Source organism: Manis pentadactyla, chromosome 11 (assembly GCF_030020395.1).
Source record: "Manis pentadactyla isolate mManPen7 chromosome 11, mManPen7.hap1, whole genome shotgun sequence".
In the NCBI taxonomy this organism is placed as follows: Eukaryota; Metazoa; Chordata; class Mammalia; order Pholidota; family Manidae; genus Manis; species Manis pentadactyla.
This window is the reverse complement of record NC_080029.1, coordinates 112,813,541-112,833,936: the sequence shown is the minus strand read 5'-3', so window position 1 is coordinate 112,833,936 and position 20,396 is coordinate 112,813,541. Positions and strand designations below refer to the sequence as shown.

Below are 20,396 nucleotides of genomic sequence, written 5' to 3'. Positions count from 1 at the left end.
AAGCAGCCGGGCACGGAGCAAAAAAGGGACTTCAGAGGAATGGATGACCTTTACTGATTCTAATTACCTGGAGCAAAGTTTGAAAGGGTTCTTGTTCTAGAGAACCATCTCCGCATGTACCCACTAGAAGGACACACATTGAATTTTCCAGCATTATCCCTGTATCCTCACTGTATCCTTAGCTGAGGTACAGTCAGATCAGGGACAGAAGAATCAAAGGGCTGGGTTTTGTCATGGCCAAAACCTGGGGGGTTGGAGGGAGGAAATCAGTTGACTTAATTTTGTCCCTATCCTTTGGGACTCTTGGCGAGTTACTCTGTGTTTCACAAATGGACCCATTTCCCCAATTCATCCAATACATCTCTGCTGGTATTTTAGGGAATCTACATTGGAAGAACCCGAGGAGGATCAGCTAGATCGCGAGTAAGTATCATGATTATGCAAAGCCACATCCAAGGACCAAGGTGTGGAGCAGGTCTGCTCTTCATGACTTCCCTCGTCTTCCCCCTCCCTCCCTCCTACACTCCCCCGTCTATCCAACCCCCGCGTGTCACCCACCCCACTGTGACACGCTGCCCCACCCATCCTGTCAATAGCAGAGTCCTGACCCTTCGGAAGGTTCTGACACTCTACTGGTTGGTTCCAGTGGGGAAAGATCAGACTTCAGAAGCTGAGCGACTAAGGTAGAATCAGGAAGCCATTTACAGGAGGGGGACAGAGTTTATTGAAGAATTGGAGAAAAAAAGGAAACTAAGGTACAGAATGAACCAAATCATCTACTTCTGCTTGGTTTTTCTGAGCCCTATTTAATACTAAATACCTTAATATCTGAAGATCCCTACAGAGTCCCGGCTAGAGGTCAGAAAGATTACTTTTCAGGGCGGTCATGCACCTACATTCATGCCCACGGGGCCTTAAGGAAAGCAGCCGGGCACGGAGCAAAAAGGGACTTCAGAGGAATGGATGACCTTTACTGATTCTAATTACCTGGAGCAAAGTTTGAAAGGGTTCTTGTTCTAGAGAACCATCTCCGCATGTACCCACTAGAAGGACACACATTGAATTTTCCAGCATTATCCCTGTATCCTCACTGTATCCTTAGCTGAGGTACAGTCAGATCAGGGACAGAAGAATCAAAGGGCTGGGTTTTGTCATGGCCAAAACCTGGGGGGTTGGAGGGAGGAAATCAGTTGACTTAATTTTGTCCCTATCCTTTGGGACTCTTGGCGAGTTACTCTGTGTTTCACAAATGGACCCATTTCCCCAATTCATCCAATACATCTCTGCTGGTATTTTAGGGAATCTACAATGGAAGAACCCGAGGAGGATCAGCTAGATCGCGAGTAAGTATCATCATTATGCAAAGCCACATCCAAGGACCAAGGTGTGGAGCAGGTCTGGTCTTCATGACTTCCCTCATCTTCCACCTCCCTCCCTCCTACGCTCCCGTCTGTCCAACCCCCTGCTGACACCACCCCAAGCACTCCATGTCCTCCTGAAGTGACAACTGTTGTAAATCCTGCATCCAATCAGCCCTTCCAAGGAAGGACTTACTTTGCCAAAATCATCCCCCATTCCCACTCAAAACAAAAGACCTCTCCCTCACACTTTATTCCCAGTTAATCGTTTCAAAGAGAAACCAATTAACTGACACACAACAGAAAGAAAAAGTTATTGAGAGCTTCCCATTTGCCAGGTACCCTTTCTAAAGCACTGAGGTGTTACCATTATTACACTGAAATTTACTTCAAAAAAGATGTCTGTATTCTTGAAAGTGAATGCCTGGATCATATCTCTGTGTACTCGGTGGAGTAACTCCCATGGTAGATTCTCAAGCTTTGTAGCAGGCAATGGACATGGTTTGAGATGGGAGGAGGGAGGGAGAAACAGAAGCCCCATCTGCTGGTGGAGAGCTCTTGCGGCATAAGGCAGGAACCAACTCTAAGTGATGTGCCAGGTGCCTGGATGAAAATAACTCAATGGAAGTGTATTTCATGAGCAGATTTTGTGCACCATTTGCCTGAGAAACCATTCTCTCCAATACAAGAGGCTATTAAGGAAACAAACTTCTCCTGGAACCAGGGAGGAGGTGTACTATTATATTGAGCACTTTGATCAAGAAAGCCTGGGAAAATCCTCTCTTGCTCACTGAGTCGAGAATTACTGAAACAAACTGTAAGGGCATGATTAAGAAATACAATTTCCTATGAAAAAGGAAAGGTGTGCTCCCAGAAACAGCCAGGTTGTTGAATTACATGTCTCCTAGATATCCCTTCTGGCCCAAAGATCCCTGACCCTGAGATAACTGGCCCTTGTTCCTTTCGTGGGCTGAATCTATAGGTCAGAGGAGGTGGAGATCTTAAGACTGACCCAGTCAAACAGAAACATTCACTGTTTGAACATGGACCTTGAAAGAGACCTCGAAAGAACAGATAAAGCAAATCAGGAACTTCTTCTCAAAATCCACCAGAAAGAAGATGACATACAGAGGTGAGTGCTGGGTTTTCTTGAGGGACGTTCCCAATCAAGGGGATGGGATAGAGGAGAAGAGACAAACCTGAATTTTCCTACTTGCTCTAGAGACCTATATCTTATGTAGCAGTTTCTTCTTCATTCTTTGGCATTTTCTGTGGCTCAAACCCTGAATTATAGCAAGTTTCAAAGAGATTCTTAAAAGATTGGATGATATTCACCTGAGCTGAAAGAACACTAGGGTGTTTGACTTAGGACTCAGGTCAAACTTCGAAGTGATTTTTTTTTTTCCTGCCTTTGAAGTGATTATGATGGTAAGGACTCAGGAAAAATGGGTTTCCAACTTGAGAGCCATATTTACTGACACTGAAGTAACCCTTAAAACTGACAGATGTGTTTTTCCAGTTCTGAAGCTGTCTGTTCCTCACACTATGTGCTTGTGTCGTTCAGGCTGGAAAGTGAGATCACCCAGACTCAAGACCTGACAGAAGACGATGACTGGGAGAAGGAGAATAGTACCACCGTGGAAAGGGAAGGAACGCTGCAAGACCTGGAAGAAGAAATAGCCAGACTTGTAAGCAAGAAGCTAGGAAGAGCCATCTCATAGGTTTTATTCCTCAGCTTGTCTCTCATTAGTCATCAGAGAAGCTAGTCTCCTCTTTTTTACATGCAAAGAATAGTCAAAGACGTCATGGTAAAATATGTGTCAGTGGCACAGTTTCTTTGGTAATATTTAATATTGGGAAGCCCTGCATGTGGGCATGTCTATCCTGGTGAGCTGGTATATACATATATATGTGGAAATCAAACCACAGGTCCTTGACCTGACAGTATGCAGTGAGGTAGGGTTACTGCAGGGAAAAAGCACCCGGTGAAAGGGAGAACAATCAGCTGAATAAAGATGGGTGGCAGCAGGGAGATCCACACCTATGCTCTGCTTCTTTCTCTCAACAGGAAAGGAAAAATGAGACTCTGGGGCACGGTATAAGAGAACTTCAAAAAAAGGTGGGTTGGGGCTCTAGTTTTCCCCACGTTCCCCGCAGCGGCTTCAGTTGTCAAAGACACAAGGGAGGGAAAATGATCCTAGAGGATCCCACGTGTCAGAAAAGTTTGTGCTGGGGGCGGGTTCTACCCCTGCCCCACTCTCCTGAGGCTGGGCCTCGTACCTGAATGCCATGGGCTCCCCCTGCGAGCGTGAGGTGAAGGGAGTGGGTGCGACATTTGGGCTATCTGGTGAGCCCATGGGTTTTTCATTCTATCACAAGAAAATGGAATCCACTGACACTTTGTTGGAAGGTGAAAGCTTAATTTTATTTTCAACAGAGACTTTTAAAAATACTTAAATCCCAAGGGCTTCCCCTTTCCTTATCCAGGCATTCACTCTACCTCCACTCCTGCTCAAAATACAGTGGGTCTCCTATGATCGCCCTACTTTCTGACCCACGCCTGCAGCCCTCTGCAGCCCGGAATGGCATAGGGTTCAGGGAAGTACTCCTGCTTGTGCAGACTCTAGCACCGGTGGCCAAAACTAGTGAGAAGAAGGCCATGTTATTGGCTCTACACACAAAACAGTGTGTTTGTCTTCTAGTATTTTTTATTTGATGCATTTTTATTTGAAATATGTATTTATTTAAAATCATAGCTTACAAGGAAATCGCAGAAGGCACCCAAGTGTGAACAAGGCCATCTAAAGGGACCACTAGAAGACTCAAAGGTAAATGAAAAAGCAATCTTGAGTGGGTTTGGGTTACACAACCAGGAAGCAAGCTTTTAAGTGGAAACAACTGTCAAAACTGGGATAAATTCTTTGTAGTTTTAGCCCATGTCAGACTTAAGCCTAGACTACTGAGTACTGAATTCTTTTCTGCCCTTGGTAAGGAATTTCACTCTGAAGCCATATATTTTGTTTCTCTTCCTTTAGGAAGAGCGGAACACAATTGCACAATGCATACATAACACTGAAGTCCCTAGTTTATATCCTGGTCCCAGCACTTAGTGAGGTATATGAAGTTAGGCAATTTAATCAGCCCCTTCCAGCCTCAGTTTGAAAACTGAATGAAATTGTGCATTTTTAAAACTCTTTCCTTTTTTTGAAGAGTAAAACCTTGAAACATCACATATTTAATGTGATTATTTAAAAGTCTAGCTGAGGCAAATGTATGAATTCATAGAGCAGAGCTAGGATTTGTCAATCTACTGTGTGCTAGGTAATTTACACACTCTATCACTGACTCCCATCCAGAAAAGGATTCATTCAATTTATCACTCAAATATTTAGTGACCTCCACCTGCTGAGTGCATCATCAGACATTGCTTAGCATTTCTCTAATTGTGTTCCAAAGATAAAAACCTGGGCACAACCACAATTCATCTGATCAAAGATGCAAAAAGGTGGACTTATTTTTTTATTCAGAAAGCAGGTAAAATTCTTACTTGATACTTTCTGTACAATTCCGTCTTGCCCTTGCCTTATTTCTCTTTAGCTTCTTAAGCTCACTCTTAAGCCCATACTACGTCTGTGCAGCCCCTGCAGATAGGGACACACTGAAAATAGAAATAGAAAGTGAAAAACAGAGAATTACTTCCCTATTTCCTGTCAGCCAAATTAGTACTGATGGCCACAAACAGGAAGTCCAAAGCCACCAAAACAGCTTGCTTGGCCATGCCTGTCCAGGAAAGGAAGAAATGTGGAGCCTGCATGTGCTTCAGGATAAACTTGGGGCTCAGATTAGAAAGGCTTATGAAGCCCCTTGACTAGCCTTGCCATATAACTAACTGCATTTGCTTCCTTCTGCTCAAAACAAGTTTTCTTGACAGCAGCCCAGCAGAGCCCACGGCAAGGCTTTAAGTCTCGTGATGCTGTGTCACCTCAGCTGAGCAGAAAGACTATAGGTAGTTCCACGTATTGTCAGAACAATGGCCATTATTTTCCCAGAAGCTATTAGCCCACCTCCAAAGAACTCTAAAGCATTACTGACCCTTTAAGTCACTCCCATTTGCCTACATGTGTTGTAGAATTCTCAAGTGATTTCTCTAATTCTATGAAATACACAGCATCTCTTGCTTCTGTTCTTACATCCTGGCAATCAGCTCATCAGTTTAATGGTATGCCTGCTGCGCCTCTGAAAATACAGCCCTTAGACACATTTGGCTCTCTGGCCCTCGGTATAATTGACTGAAGAGGAAAGGAACCGTTAGAAGTCTTCAGATGTGAAACAATGGTACTAGATCAAAGTGGGAACAGTAGAGCTAAAAGTGGAAGGAAGGAAAAACGCAGGCTTGTCTGCTCTAACTAGGGAATAGAGCCCAAGCACATCTATTCCTCTGTTACTATTACCCTTCTGCGAGCCACCGTAAGCCCTTGCCTGGGTGCCAAATCAGCCTCTTAGTCTTCCTGCTTCTGCTCTTACCCTTAACCTACTTTTCACACCTAGAAAAGACTTACTCTTTAAAAACACAGATCAGATTATGTCCTTACTACTTCGAGTTCACACCTGGCTTCTCACTGCAATTAAAATAAAGAACCAAACTCTAGAAGCAACAAGGCCCTACACAATCTCATCCATGTCAACCTTTCCCCACCTCATCTCCTCCTCACCAGGTGTTTCCCCGCGCTCCAGCCACATAACTTCCACATACACACTACATATGTGCTCTTACACAGTCCTGGCTCTTGCTGCAACCCTGCATGGGACATATTTCTTCCAGATCTCCATTTGGCTAATATTTACCATTTAGAGTTCAACCCAGTATCATCTCATCAGACAGGACTTCACCTATGATAGCTCTCATGCCATCGCTGTCACTACATTTCTGTTTGTATTTCTTTCATAGCATTTATCATTATCATGTTGACTTATCTGTTAATGTCCCCAAGTAGAATGTCAGCTCTGTGAGGCAGAGACTCTGCCTGTCAATCCTGTTCACCACTGTATCCTTTCTACTCTCATGGCCCTCTGCCCATCACTCCGACATAGCCACCAATATAGAATAGGCTTTCATCAAATAAGGAAGGAAAAGAAAGAAGGAGGAATACGGGGAGCAAAAAAAGGAGTGAGCAGTAAGTACATAAAAGGAAAAAGGAGACTGAAGTTTTTCAAGACTGATGTTTTTCCTAAGAGAAATAGCTAAGAAGGAAGGAAGCTAAGAATTGTAGTTTAAGCGTGAGTGGAGCCCTGATGAATGCTAAGGGCTTGGGAGTGTAGAAGGGCAGGGTCACCAGAAGGACGCTGCATGGTTTGACTCTCCTCCATTAAAAAGACATCTCATACCATACCTGATGCACGTCAACCACCTGTAAGATAACCTTTGAGACAGCATTTCAGAATGGAAGCCTGCTTGCACCTTGAGTTATCCATCTCCTCCCCTTTCTGTAGGTTAAGTTACAACAGCTGGAAGCTTCCTGTGCTGACCAAGAGAAGGAACTGGCCAAGGTGATGGTAGTCATTTCAGTATTACTTCTCCCAGAGGAGGGAAAAGTTGATGTTCAGTTAGACGATGCAATACATTCTGCAAATGATTGAGTTATATATAATAAGGCTCCAGATCCAGAACCATTATGGGGTTGAGGAGGGGATGAAGGAAAGGAAGATAAATGCAGTCTCCTAGGTTTCCTTCTCTTCAATAATTTTTACAGGATATGTTCTGTATCTGTATCTTCAACAAATTAGTATCTATTCTTCTCCCAACTGTCCCAAAATAAAATCCCCCCCCCCAAAATAAAGCTTATCTATCCTCAAAAAAAAAAAAAAAAATCAGTTCATATATACAGCAAAAACATATTTAGAACAATTAGAAAACTACATTTAGGGTCTGGGATTTAGGAGGAAACAAGTATACTCTTGTTCTTAGAGAAATTTCCTGAAAGAAATTTGACTGAATTTTGGTTTCCCAGATAAAGGAAGACTATGCACATGTGGCCCAGCTCTGCAAAGATCAGGTCTTCTGCATTAAGGTACAGTTTCTCGGTAATGGGACAGAGAAGGGTTTGTAAGGTACAGGATAATATGAAACCAGGCTTTTCAAAGAACACTATCTAGGACAATATTAACTCTTCAAAGTGGCATTACAAAGGGACTTTGGGTCCCTGACAACCCACCACCAATATCATTCCATTACAGCCCTGGTCTCCTGACCTCTGTGCTCTTAAATTCATAACGAGCACTGCTCCTTTCGTGACGCCAATCACCCAGGGACCTGCCTGGGAAGGTAGGAAGCGCAGCGAGTGACCAGGAGTGGTGGTGGGTGTGGGGGCTGGAGAAGGAGACCAGGCATTCATGTTACCACGTAATAATACATGCTGCTTATGATTAGAAAAAGCGTAAGGCTTCTAATTAGTGACTGTGGTTTCTTTTATTTCTCTTGGAAGAAGTACCAGGAAACTCGGAGGAAAATAGAAGAAGAAGCAGAGACTCGGCTCCTTGAGACAGAAGTGTGAGTTTTGGCAAAAAAAGGAACTTCTTGGTTTTAGTGGTGACTCCATCTCAGCCTGGGTCAGAGCAAACATTCCTCTGACCAATTCCTACTTGGGACTGAGTGAGCCCCAACACCACATCTCTCTCCCTCCTGTTAGTGATTGTTTGACTCCCACTAAACCACATCAACTTTAAAATGCAGGTCCTTCTTCCATCCTTCTTAAAAAAAACCACAGAAACACATCTCCCTTCATGCTTTTATCACATTTTCAACTACTCAGGTTTATATTAAGGGCAGGAACATCTGATTTTAAAAGGGCTGGTGGTCAGGCACTCTGATGAGTAGGACATTCCTACTTGCACAGAAAAGCCCTTTAATCTAATACCACCCTCATTTCCCCAAAAACATAGAGACTAAGCCATGTAAGACAGGCACGAAACTAACCTCTGGACACACGAAGGCCACCATATTACAACACTCAAACTGTACGCTATATTAACTACTAAACTATGACCATTAAAGGTTAGAAATGGTAAGACAAAAGCCCCTCCTTTCTGAGTTTGTCTAGAATTGAAATGGTGAGAAAACAAAGTCAAAAATCTCACTCCCATTTCTTGGCCCCTTTTTAGAAGTTACATCTTAACTTAGTCAAGAAGTACTTACATTTATTAAATATTTGAGAATCTTGGGATCGAGGTAAAGAGACCCAAACTTCATACCGCCTCTAAATAGCCCTGGTGTGCATTGTGGCCTGGGAGGGCCACAGGGTACCAGCTCTTGGAATTCTGAAGGATACCTTCAAGTTTCCTGAGAGCCTCCTTGAACATTAAGTATGGCTTCAGTGCTAAGCTAAGTTTCTAGAACAGAGCTGCCCAGTAAAACTTTGTGCCATCCAATAAGTAGCCAATGGCCACCTACTGAGTACCTGAAACATGGTTAGTGTGACTGAGGAACTGACTTTTTTTAATTTTAATTAATTTTAAAGTTCATAGGTACATGTAGCCACTGGCTTCCATAGTGGACAGCACAGCTTTAGAATATAAAACTTTTAAAATAATCATTATGTAGTATGAATATTTGAGTGTACTTTATCCAATCCCTATCTTGGTTCATTTCCCCCTAGATCAAAAGTCTTGAGCATGAACTCGGCAAAAAAATATAACAGCCAAGATAATAAGGTGAGTGTTCCAACCTGCGTCCTCTCACTCAGTGCCACTGCCTGTCAGTTTCCAAAACACTATAAGCCACGAAACATACACAAATCTTCCCATGTGCACGTTCCAAGAACAGTACTAGATGTAATTTCAAAGCATTCCCACCTGAAACAAAGAAGACAACTGTCTTCCCTCTCTTACAGCCATGTAAATGGCCAGATGATCCCAACATGGTCCCGAATCTTTCAAAACACAGAGCACCAGGGTTATCTGTCACTGTCTGATCAGAGTTGCCCCATGAGTTAACATAAGAAGTCATCACTTCTTTATGACAAAGCTCCAAGACTGTTCATATTTAACATCGTGATGTCACCAGCACATATGCAAAGGTCAGAAGGACATAGAATTGGATGCAGAGCATCACGGCTCTTTGCCTGTTTGGCATTTTGGGGCAGCAAGTTCACAGGTTACTAAAAGATAAATTTCTATTTATTTTTGTAATGTATATTGGTTTTACAGGCAAGGTTGACATTCACCAGAACTTTTTTGGCATGAAATATATGGCCTTGATAACCTCAGAAAAAAAAGAAGTCTTCTTTTCCTAAAAAGCAAACATCAATAATCCACCATTGTCCCTGGGGTCATCCAGATGTTTGGGTATATGTCAGACATGCCCACAGTGACCATGACTCCAATTGTTCTGAGCAAGTTATTCTTCCATATCCCACTCAGCAAAAAAATTAACTGGACTCCCCCTCTCTAGGACGAGGCTTAGCCTACTTTCTGATATGTCCCATCATCCATCCCCAATGGTTCATCAAAGTATTCATCTGACTACCCATCAGAGGAAAAACAGAGTGTCTTCATCAAGGTTATCAGAGTCCCATGACGGTCACGTGCCCTGAGTTTGAGCCGTCTTTACAGAGACGCTCCCTGAGCACTGATTAGAGGGCACTTCACCTCATCTGACTCAAGCTACAGAACCAAATTTGTAAAACACAAAGTTTCTCATGATTCCAATTCTATGAGCCTTATTTACACAATTTTAAAATGTGATCTTAATTCCTCCGTCTTTTTATCTCCCAAGGAAGTTAAAAGGAAAATGAAATAACTAAGGAAATATTTTGTAAAAGAAATGTCACAGAAATTCAGGATATACCTGCATCTTTACATTTTTATACCTTTTAAAACTTATCTCAGAATATATTTGTGTGGTTTCCATAGCTTGTTCATTCCTCTAAGGGTTGCTGGCTGAGCTGAAGGTGAGCAAAGAGTTATGAGGGCCGATAATGTGGATTCCCAGAGGTCCCGGCTTCAGGCCTGGCCCTGCCACTCACTAGCTGTATAACCTGGGGCAACAGACTTTACGTTTCTATGCCTTCCTTTCTTCCTATCAGTGTATAAGAAGGTGATACAAAATTATATATAAATATGTAAGTGTGTGTATATATATATATATATATATATATAAAAGTGTGTGTGTATGTATATATAAATAATGCATATATATAAATATATATGTATATACATTGTCTTTGAAAATTTCATCTGTTTATGCTTATGAAAAAAATTTGTATGGTATCTAAAAATAACATATAACTAATGGCTCACTGAATATTACTTCACAGTGATGAAACTGCTAATTTATCAATGTCCTTTCTTCTCCCAGGACAATTCTCTCCAAAAGAAGGGAATATGGCTCTGTAAAAGGCAAGTAAATATCTTTGAGCAAACTTCCTGAAAACTGGGAGATCTACTAGCCATCCTGCAGACGACAAGGGGAACCTTGTATACACATTCACACATTCTCTCTCTCTCTCTCTCTCTCTCTCTCTCTCTGTCTCTCTCTGTCTCTCTCTGTCTCTCTCTCTCTCTCTCTCTCTCACACACACACACACACACACACACACACAGAGTCAACAAACTAGTGTCATCAGTGACCACATTTCTCAGTTCTAATGCTATGACTTCTTGCCGAAAGGCAATTACTAATCTCATTTTCCAGTATTAGCAGCCAACAGCCTAGTAGTAATCAGAAACGGGAATCTTATCACCTAAAAGAGATGTGGCAAATCTCATACTTACTCCCTCTTCCCTTAACAATCTGAATTCATTTGATGTACCTGGATCCCCAGTAGAATCAGCAGATTAGAAATGGGGTTCATAAGCACAGTGATTGGGTTTTCACCCTACTGTATGAGACATGCCTCCCTCAAACTTTGTTACAATGTCAGCTCTTTACCCCCGACATGAAAAATATATACATACATAGGGAGAGAAATTCTAAATGCAAGTATACTGCTGCCTAATAACAGATAAAAGAGGAAATGATTGTGAAAAAGAGATAAAGCACCTAACAGTATCCAGCACATCATAATTGCTCAAAAATATTTGTTAACCTGAGTAAGAACTCAAGATTCAAACAACTGAGTGCATATTAGTTCTGAAGGAATCACTGTGACAGCAAAAATCTGTACTCATGAAGTCCTTGCATTTTCAAGAAAAGGTCAAATTATGTTCAATATAATCTGTTTAAGAAGGCATAGAGAAACATATATTCAAAGTGGTATAAAATGTGATTTAGAAAGAGTTCCATCAAAATGATTAACATAAAATTATTGGTGTTTAAAGGTAATTTCCAATTGTCTAGAATATTGGCTTAAGGGGGAGGTAAATGAAGTACTACATATTTTGGTGTCCCTAAATATAGTGTTCTGGAACAACTAGTAGAATTCTTCCTAGAACTCCTAGGACTGCCTTCACCTATACTTTTAACACCAGTGCCCAGCATGGAATCGCCCATGTGGACTCCCCAGGGCTGTCTGCCTTGAGTTGGAAATCTGGAGGAGAATGTACAAGTTTAGATCATCAGACTACAAATACCTTTCCTCTTGTTTTGCTCGACCATTCTGTGAGGCACGGGTAGGCTGGTTGTTAACTCAAGAGATTAAAAAGTTGGTTATTCCTAAGATTTTCCCTGGGAATGTCATCCAGAACCTCCTTATGAATATTGTATCCAGCTTCAAGGAGATTTGTAGGAACGAGGAAGGAGGTTTGTAAAGGGCTTGTGATTCTAATTCTAAGATGCTTCACCAGAATGGATCCTGGATCCGGGCTCTAAGATCAACTCTCGAGAAAGACTTCAGAGAACTGGTGGGGAAGGGGTTCTCTTTGACTAGTGAGTGCAGGTGGTAATGAATTTGTCCTGGGGCTGGAGGCAGCCCAGAACAGCTGGATACGGTTAATGTACATAGGAAAGAGTGGCGGTTTGCTCGTGCAAATCATAGCAACACAACGAGGGCAAAAAAATTCATCATTTAAAGAAGAAATCAAGACCACTATAGGGACATTTAGAGAAATATATTAAGAAATGTTAAAAGTATCATGAATGAAAGAAGAGAAATACCATGATCATGGATAGGAAGCCTTAATACCAGAAATGTATCAGTTGTCTCCAGTGGAGAAATAGTCAATTCAATTCCAATCAAACTCCCCAAAAGATTTTTCATGCAATTGAATGAAATGATTCTAAAATATACTATATTTGGAGGAGTAAAGGGTCAGAAATAACCTGGAAATTTTAAAGAAAAGCAAGAGGTGGGGAATATGCCATTTCAGATATCAGAACGTACTATGAAGCTACAATAATTATGACAGTGTGCTATTGGGACCAGACCAGGAAAACTGAACAATGAAATGGAACAAAAAAAGAGCTTAGAAACAGTGCACATTTAGACCTTTGATATGTAACAATGATTATATGTCATAGGGGAAAGGAAGAATTGTTCAAAAATAGGGTAGGGAAAAACGTTATCCAGGTAAGACAAAAAATGGTATCAGATCACTAACATGCAGCATATATAAAAAGCAAGCCCAATGTGTTAAAGACTTAAATGTCCACAAAAAGAAAGAAAGGAATCTTTAAAATTCAGCATGAGTTACCTATTCCCACTTAACAAATTACCCGAAAACTTACTAGTTTCAAATAATAAACATTTATCATCCCATAGTTTCTGTGAGTCAGGAACCTTTGAGTCACTTCGCTGGGTACTTCTAGCTCAACGTCTCTTGTGAGGCCACAGATAAGATGCTGGCCAAAGTTACAGCCATTAGAAGGCTTGCCTGGGGTAGAGGATCTATCTCCACACTGGCTTTTTTGCTGGATTTTGGCAACAGGCCTCAGTTCCTCACCGCACGCACATCCCCGCAGGGCTGGCTGGGAATCCTCCCAGGATGACAGCCGGCGTTCCCCCGAGAGGAAGGAAGAAGCTGCAGTGTCTCCAGTACCTAGCCTAGGAAGTCACGCACCGGCACGTCACTTCCACGGCACTGTATTCTTCAGAAAGGAGCCAGTAAGCCCAGTCCACACCCCAATGAAGGGAAATCTCATGATGAGAGGAGTATCAAGGAATCTGTGAACATGTTTTTAAAATGCTACAAACTCCCGATGAAGATAGAAGTACCTTTCAGACCTTGGTATAGGGCATGGATTTTTAACACGACATAAAATGGATTGATTCTAATTAAAGGAAAGGTTGATAAACTAGGCTTGATTAAAAATTATTAACGAAAGGTTGATAAACTAGACTTGATTAAAAATTATTAACTTTTGCTCTTCAACACTTAGAGCAAGTGAAAGTTAGAAAGTAGAGGGAAGTTACTCAAAGTACACATGGAAAAGGATTCATATCAAGAACATATAAAGAATTTTTACCATTTAGTAAGAAGAGCTCAAACAACCTAGTAGATAAATGGGCAAAAGGAACACAGAAGACCAATAAACCTATGCACAGATAGTCAGCATCACTGTTCATCAGGGAAATACAAATCAGGACGGTAATGAGAAATTACTTTACACCCATTTGATTAGTGAAACTTTAAAAATCTGATGGTAAGCGTTGGAGAGGGTGTAGACCCATAGAAATGTATACTCTGCTAGTGGGGTAAAAATTGGTGTGACTACTTCACAAGATAATTTCAGATAATGATAAATACTAAAAGAAAATAAAACACAGTGATGGAAGACAGTAACTAGCAAGCCAGCACTAGGGAAGGACCACATTTACAAGGGGTTGCTGGGCACGGAGACAAGATTTAGTGGGAGACATTTGAACATCAAGAAGGAACCAGGTGTGCATTTAGGTATGACTTACTGTTTTGTTCCTGGTTTTCTAACATCTGGCTTAACAGTTTCTGGGCTTTCTCTTTTCAGGATTTTTCTATTTCTCTTTTTCATCACCCTGTTTTTCATCACACTGCTGGGCTACTTGTTTTTCCACATAAGCTTTATAAATCCAGATCTCCTAATCGACATACTACCCAAGATACTGAACAGGAGCACCTTGTGGAGGCTAAGAAGCTTCCTCTCCGCGCATCTCACACTTCGGACTGAGGACTTGTTGCCCCACTAATCCCCAAAAAACATCCTTGGAAAAAGAAGGCAAGTGGTACCTGACTGTGTACACTAGGAGATGGTGGAACTTGTAGAGGGAAGATGTTTTCTTCAGTTTTTCCCTTGAGGTTTTGCCTACGGATTACCTTTCCCCCCATGTTGCCTTTCCAAGATCAACCTTGCCCAGTAAACAGCTCTGTCAATAGATTTCAGTGGCTAAAGGATAAGCTAAATAGTATGAAATAGTAAACAGAGTAGACCATTTTCAGAATAATGTCACCGATGCTAAACAAAGTTAGAGTCCATTCAATACTTCTAGTTAATCTTAAAAATGTAAGAGACTGGATCTCTGCAATGCAGATGGCTCACTACTGATAATTAGAACGTACAAATTACAGCAAAATTTAAAAAAAGATATTGCCTTATGGAACTAAAAACCTGAGGTTTCAGGCATGGCTGAATCCAGAAGTTTCACCAATGTCCTCAGGGCTTCATCTCTCTCCCTCATTTCTCTGAATGGGCATTGCTCCTTTAAGTGGCAATATTCTGCCAATAACCTAAATCCTATACTACCAGATTAGCAACTTCAGCACAATCAGTCTTTTCCAATAGCTACAGCAGGAAAGACCAAAGAGTCTGTATTGGCTGAGGTCAATTGCCTACCCCTGTCCCATAATCAGCTGATCATGTGTCAGCAAAGTCATCCTTTAATGAAAGGCTTAAAGGCATCTTGGACCACAGATAAATATTTCACACAGAACGAACCAAATGGAAAAAAAAAATTAAGCAACTTTCTTAATCTGGTAAATTGCCAAGAATGAGTAAATTCTTTCTTCACCCCAGGCCTCAGAGAAAACAAAATCCTTTTCTCATGGCAATTACTAGATTAATGTGCAAATACGCATTGTCTGACCATACAAGTCACTGAGATTTTACCTGGCACCCTAAATGGAAACACCCTCCACCATCTCAAAGAGCGGCACTGCACGCGTGGCTTATTCCCACACTGAGTGGCAGAGGCATTCTAGGGTCCTGTAGAATTTGGCAGTTTCTGCCCAGTAGGTGCGGCCTTAATAGGTGCTTCATTAAACCAGACTTCGTTCTTGGCACAAGGGGAGGATAAGGTATGGCCAGCTCCCATTTACCATTGAACCGCCACATGATAGAGCAAGAAATCCACTCCTCTGCACTCATGAATTTGAGACTTAGAATTATGAAAGAAAAAGAATTTTCAAACATTTTGATTTCAGAGTCACTTAAGAAAAGTTAAAAAAAATTTTTCCCTTATGCATCTTTCATTATTCATCACTATGTGTTTTCTCTGCTCTAGCTATGTGAAATAATGCTGAGAAAACAGTTCAAAAGTTGTTAGGAAGGACACAAATCCCTAATAACATCTTGAGGTCCATGATTGCCCTTGTTGTTGGTTAAAGTAAAGGTAAATGTTGACTATATCATTCGCGGTCACACCCAGAATACAAAATTGAGAATGAGAATTCAGAGAGTGGAGAGAACCAGCAAAAACAGTTGTTCCCAGAATGTAAAGTGAGTCAGCAAAAAAACCCAGTTTCCACTATGTGACATCATTCCCGTAGATGGAGATTCTGGCAACTTCAGATGGTTTTATTAAAAAGATGATGACGATGGAGCGGGGGAACAGGGAAGGGGAGAAGGAAGGAAGGAAAAAAAGAAAGAAAGGAAGTGAGGCTGATCCCTTAGCAGTGTAAACTTCCAACGGTGAACTGCTGTTCTCTTCTACATGACTACTTCACTGCAGCCATTGACTGTGCTTCCTTTAATTTTATAATACTGAGAAGCAGAAGTTTTCTAAAGACAAGCTTCAATGGTTAAAATCACTGTTGTAAAAATTCCTCCTGCTAAGGAGCAAAACTAATGGAAGCTCTTCTGTGTTTGCAGCGAAAATAGGGAAGGAGCATTCACAGGCAGTGTGGGATTAGAGCCTAGGAACAGATGTAGGGGAGGTAGGCTGCTGTGGCTGGGCTGTCTTGATTCTCCTGCTGAACATTTACAGTTGAGACTGGCTGCAAGGTGCCAGGAGTTGGCCTCCCAGTATCTTGACCAGTGCAAACAAGGAGCAGCTTGCTTTGTCTCTGGAGCAGTGCACTCTTCCCTCATGATTTGACTATGGCTGAATGGCTCCCTCAGAAACAGCAGAGGGCACTGTTCCATGGTAAATGCAGGCTCTCCTCAGAAGCTGTTTCTTTACCATAGCTATATATTGTACCCCTGCAACGTGCCGACCAGATGGGGGCAGGTCTGTGATAACAGCAAAACTGTCCCATTTTTCACAGGGTCATCGGCCAGATCTGGGTTTGAACATCAAGAGCACAGACGATAAAGTCTCCTACCCCAGGTGCTGAGTCACTACCTACAATGATCATCTGCCTAATATCTTCAGAATATGTGTTCTAAGTGGAAGGGTTTCCTCACACGGTCTCTGCCCTTATACGTATGCCCACCATGGAGCAGAATTCCACAGTTTGATAAATTCCAAAAAGAGATATCAGTTCACAGTGCTATTTACATTAAGTTTTATAAATAAATACATTTAAGATCCATGGAGACAGAAAAAGGACGTATGTTGCTATTTGCCATACAGAAATGGACAACGACCTAGAAAAATACAACCTTCCAAGACTGACCAAGGAAGAAACACAAAATCTAAACAAACTAATTAACAGCAAAGAAATTGAAGCAGTAGACAAAAAACTACCCAAGAACAAAACCCCGGGCCAGACGGATTTACCTCGGAATTTTATCAGACATACAGAGAAGATATAATTCCCATTCTCCTAAAAGTTTTCCAAAAAACAGAAGAGGAGGAAATACTCCCAAACTCATTCTATGAAGCCAACATCACCCTACTACCAAAACCAGGCAAAGACCCAACCCAAAAAGAAAATTACAGACCAATATCCCTGATGAACGTAGATGCAAACATACTCAACAAAATATTAGCAATCTGAATTCAAAAATGCATCAAAAGGATCATGACCAAGTGGGATTCATCCCAGGGATGCAAGGATGGTACAACATCCGAAAATCCATCAACATCATCCACCACATCAACAAAAAGAAGGACAAAAACCACATGATCATCTCCATAGATGCTGAAAAAGCATTTAACAAAATTCAACATCCATTCATGATAAAAACTCTCAACCAAATGGGTATAGAGGGCAGGTACCTCAACATAATAAAGGCCATCTATGATAAACCCACAGCCAACATCACATTGAACAGTGAAAAGCTGAAAGCATTTCCTCTGAGATCGGGAACAAGACAGGGATGCCCACTCTGCCCACTGTTATTCAACAGAGTACTGGAGGTCCTAGCCACGGCAATTAGACAAAACAAAGAAATACAACGAATCAAAATCAGTAAAGAAGAAATTGAACTGTCACTATTTGCAGATGACATGATATCATACATAAAAAAACCTAAAGACTCCACTCCAAAACTACTAGAACTGATATCGGAACACAGCTACGGTGCAGGATACAAAATTAACACACAGAAATCTGTGGCTTTCCTATACACTAACAATGAACTAGCAGAAAAGAGAAATCAGGAAAACAATTCCATTCACAATAGCAGCAAAAAGAATACAATACCTAGGAATAAACCTAACCAAGGAAGTGAACGACCTATACCCTGAAAACTACAAGACACTCTTAAGAGAAATTTAAAAAGGTCACTAACAAATGGAAACTCATCCCATGCTCCTGGCTAGGAAGAATTAATATCGTCAAAATGGCCATCCTGCCCAAATCAATATACAGATTCGATGCAATCCCTATCAAATTACCAACAGCATTCTTCAACGAACTGGAAAAAATAGTTCAAAAATTCATATGGAACCACCAAAGACCCCGAATAGCCAAAGCAAACCTGAGAAGGAAGAATAAAGTGGCGGGGATCTTGCTCCCCAACTTCAAGATCTACTACAAAGCCACAGTAATCAAGACAATTTGGTACTGCCACAACATCAGACCCAGAGACCAACGGAACAGACTAAAGAGCCCTGATATAAACCCAAACATACATGGTAAATTAATATAGGATAAAGGAGCCATGGACATACAATGGGGAAATGACATCTTCTTCAACAGTTGGCGTTGGCAAAACTGGACAGCTATATGCAAGAGAATGAAACTGGATCATTATCTAACCCCATACACAAAAGTAAACTCAAAATGGATCAAAGACCTGAATGTAAGTCATGAAACCATGAAACTCTTAGAAGAAAACATAGGCAAAAATCTCTTGAATATAAGCATGAGCAACTTTTTCCTGAACGCATCTCCTCAGGCAAGGGAAACAAAATAAAAAATGAACAAATAGGACTACATCATACTAAAAACCTTCTGTACAGCAAAGGACACCATCAGCAGAACAAAAAGGCATCCTACAGTATGAGAGAATATATTTGTAAATGACATATCCGACAAGGGGTTAACATCCAAAATGCCTAAAGAACTCACACGCCTCAACACCCAAAATGCGAATAACCCTATTAAAAAATGTGTGGTGGATATGAACAGACACTTCTCCAAAGAAGAAATTCAGGTGGCCAACAGGCACATGAAAAGATGCTCCACATCACTAATCATCAGGGAAAAATGCAAACTAAAACCACACTGAGGTATCACCTCACACCAGTTAGGACGGCTAGCACCGAAAAGACTAAGAACAACAAATGCTGGTGAGGATGCGGAGAAAGGGGAACCCTCCTACACTGCTGGTGGGAATGTAAGCTAGTTCAACCACTGAGGAAAGCAATATGGAGGTTCCTCAAAAAAAACTAAACATAGAAATACCATTTGATCCAGGAATTCCACCCCTAGGAATTTACCCAAAGAATATAATTTCTCAGTTTCAAAAAGACATATGCACCCCTATGTTTATTGCAGCACTATTTGCAGTAGCCAAGAAATGGAAGCAACCTAAGTGTCCATCAGTAGATGAATGGATAAACAAGAGGTGGTACATATACACAATGGACTACTATTCAGCCATAAGAAAGAAACAAATCCTACCATTTGCAACAACATGGATGGAGCCGGAGGATATTATGCTCAGTGAAATAAGCCAGGCGAAGAACGACAAGTACCAAACGATTTCCCTCATTTGTGGAGTATAACAACGAAGCAAAACGGAAGGAACAAAACAGCAACAGACTTACAGACTCCAAGCAGGGACTAGTGGTAACCAAGGGGAGGAGTGAGGAAGGGCGGGTGGGAATGGAGGGAGAAGGGGCTTGAGGGGTATTATGATTGGCACACATGGTGTAGGGGGGATCATGAGGAAGACAGCTGAGCACAGAGAAGACGAGTAGTGACTCTGTGGCATCTTACTACACTGATGGGCAGTGACTGCAATGGGGTATATGGGGACACGATAATATGGGTGAATGTAATAACCACATTGTTTTATCATGTGAAACCTTTAAAAGAGTGTATATCCATAATACCTTAATAAAAAAATTGAAAACCTCTCAATGGCAAGTTTGGCAGAAATTGTTCACCAAGAAGGTTTAATATTGCCTTTATAAGCCAAAGAGAGAATAAATAATATGAAAGGGGAAAATATTCCAATGTATAATTTCCAGTAGGGAAAAAAAATTCATGATAAAAACTTGAGCCTCATAAGAGCAGGGAAAAAGAAAGGGGGCATTACAATTAGTAGGAATAATATGTGTGGGGAGCATGGGGAGGGCTGTACAACACAGAGAAGACAAGTAGTGATCCTACAGCATCTTACTACGCTGACGGACAGTGACAGTAATGGGGATTGTGGGGGGACATGGTGAACGGGGGAGCCTAGTTAAGCATAGTGTTCTGCATGTAATTATAGATTAATGATAACAAAATAAAAACAATCAGACAAACAAAAAAGATAAGCAAATGTGCATTGAGGTTCCAGGAAATAAAGGAACGAAT

General features: G+C 41.3%; 1 protein-coding gene and 1 pseudogene across 4 annotated transcripts in view; one reads left to right on the top strand and one right to left on the bottom strand.

Moving 5' to 3' along the window:
- Positions 1–20,396, bottom strand: part of ZNF609 (zinc finger protein 609) — a 438,580-nt gene that overhangs the window by 212,309 nt on the left and 205,875 nt on the right. The gene's annotated exons all lie outside the window — the stretch shown is intronic.
- On the top strand, positions 11,196–11,291 carry LOC130679697 (small nucleolar RNA U13; annotated as a pseudogene).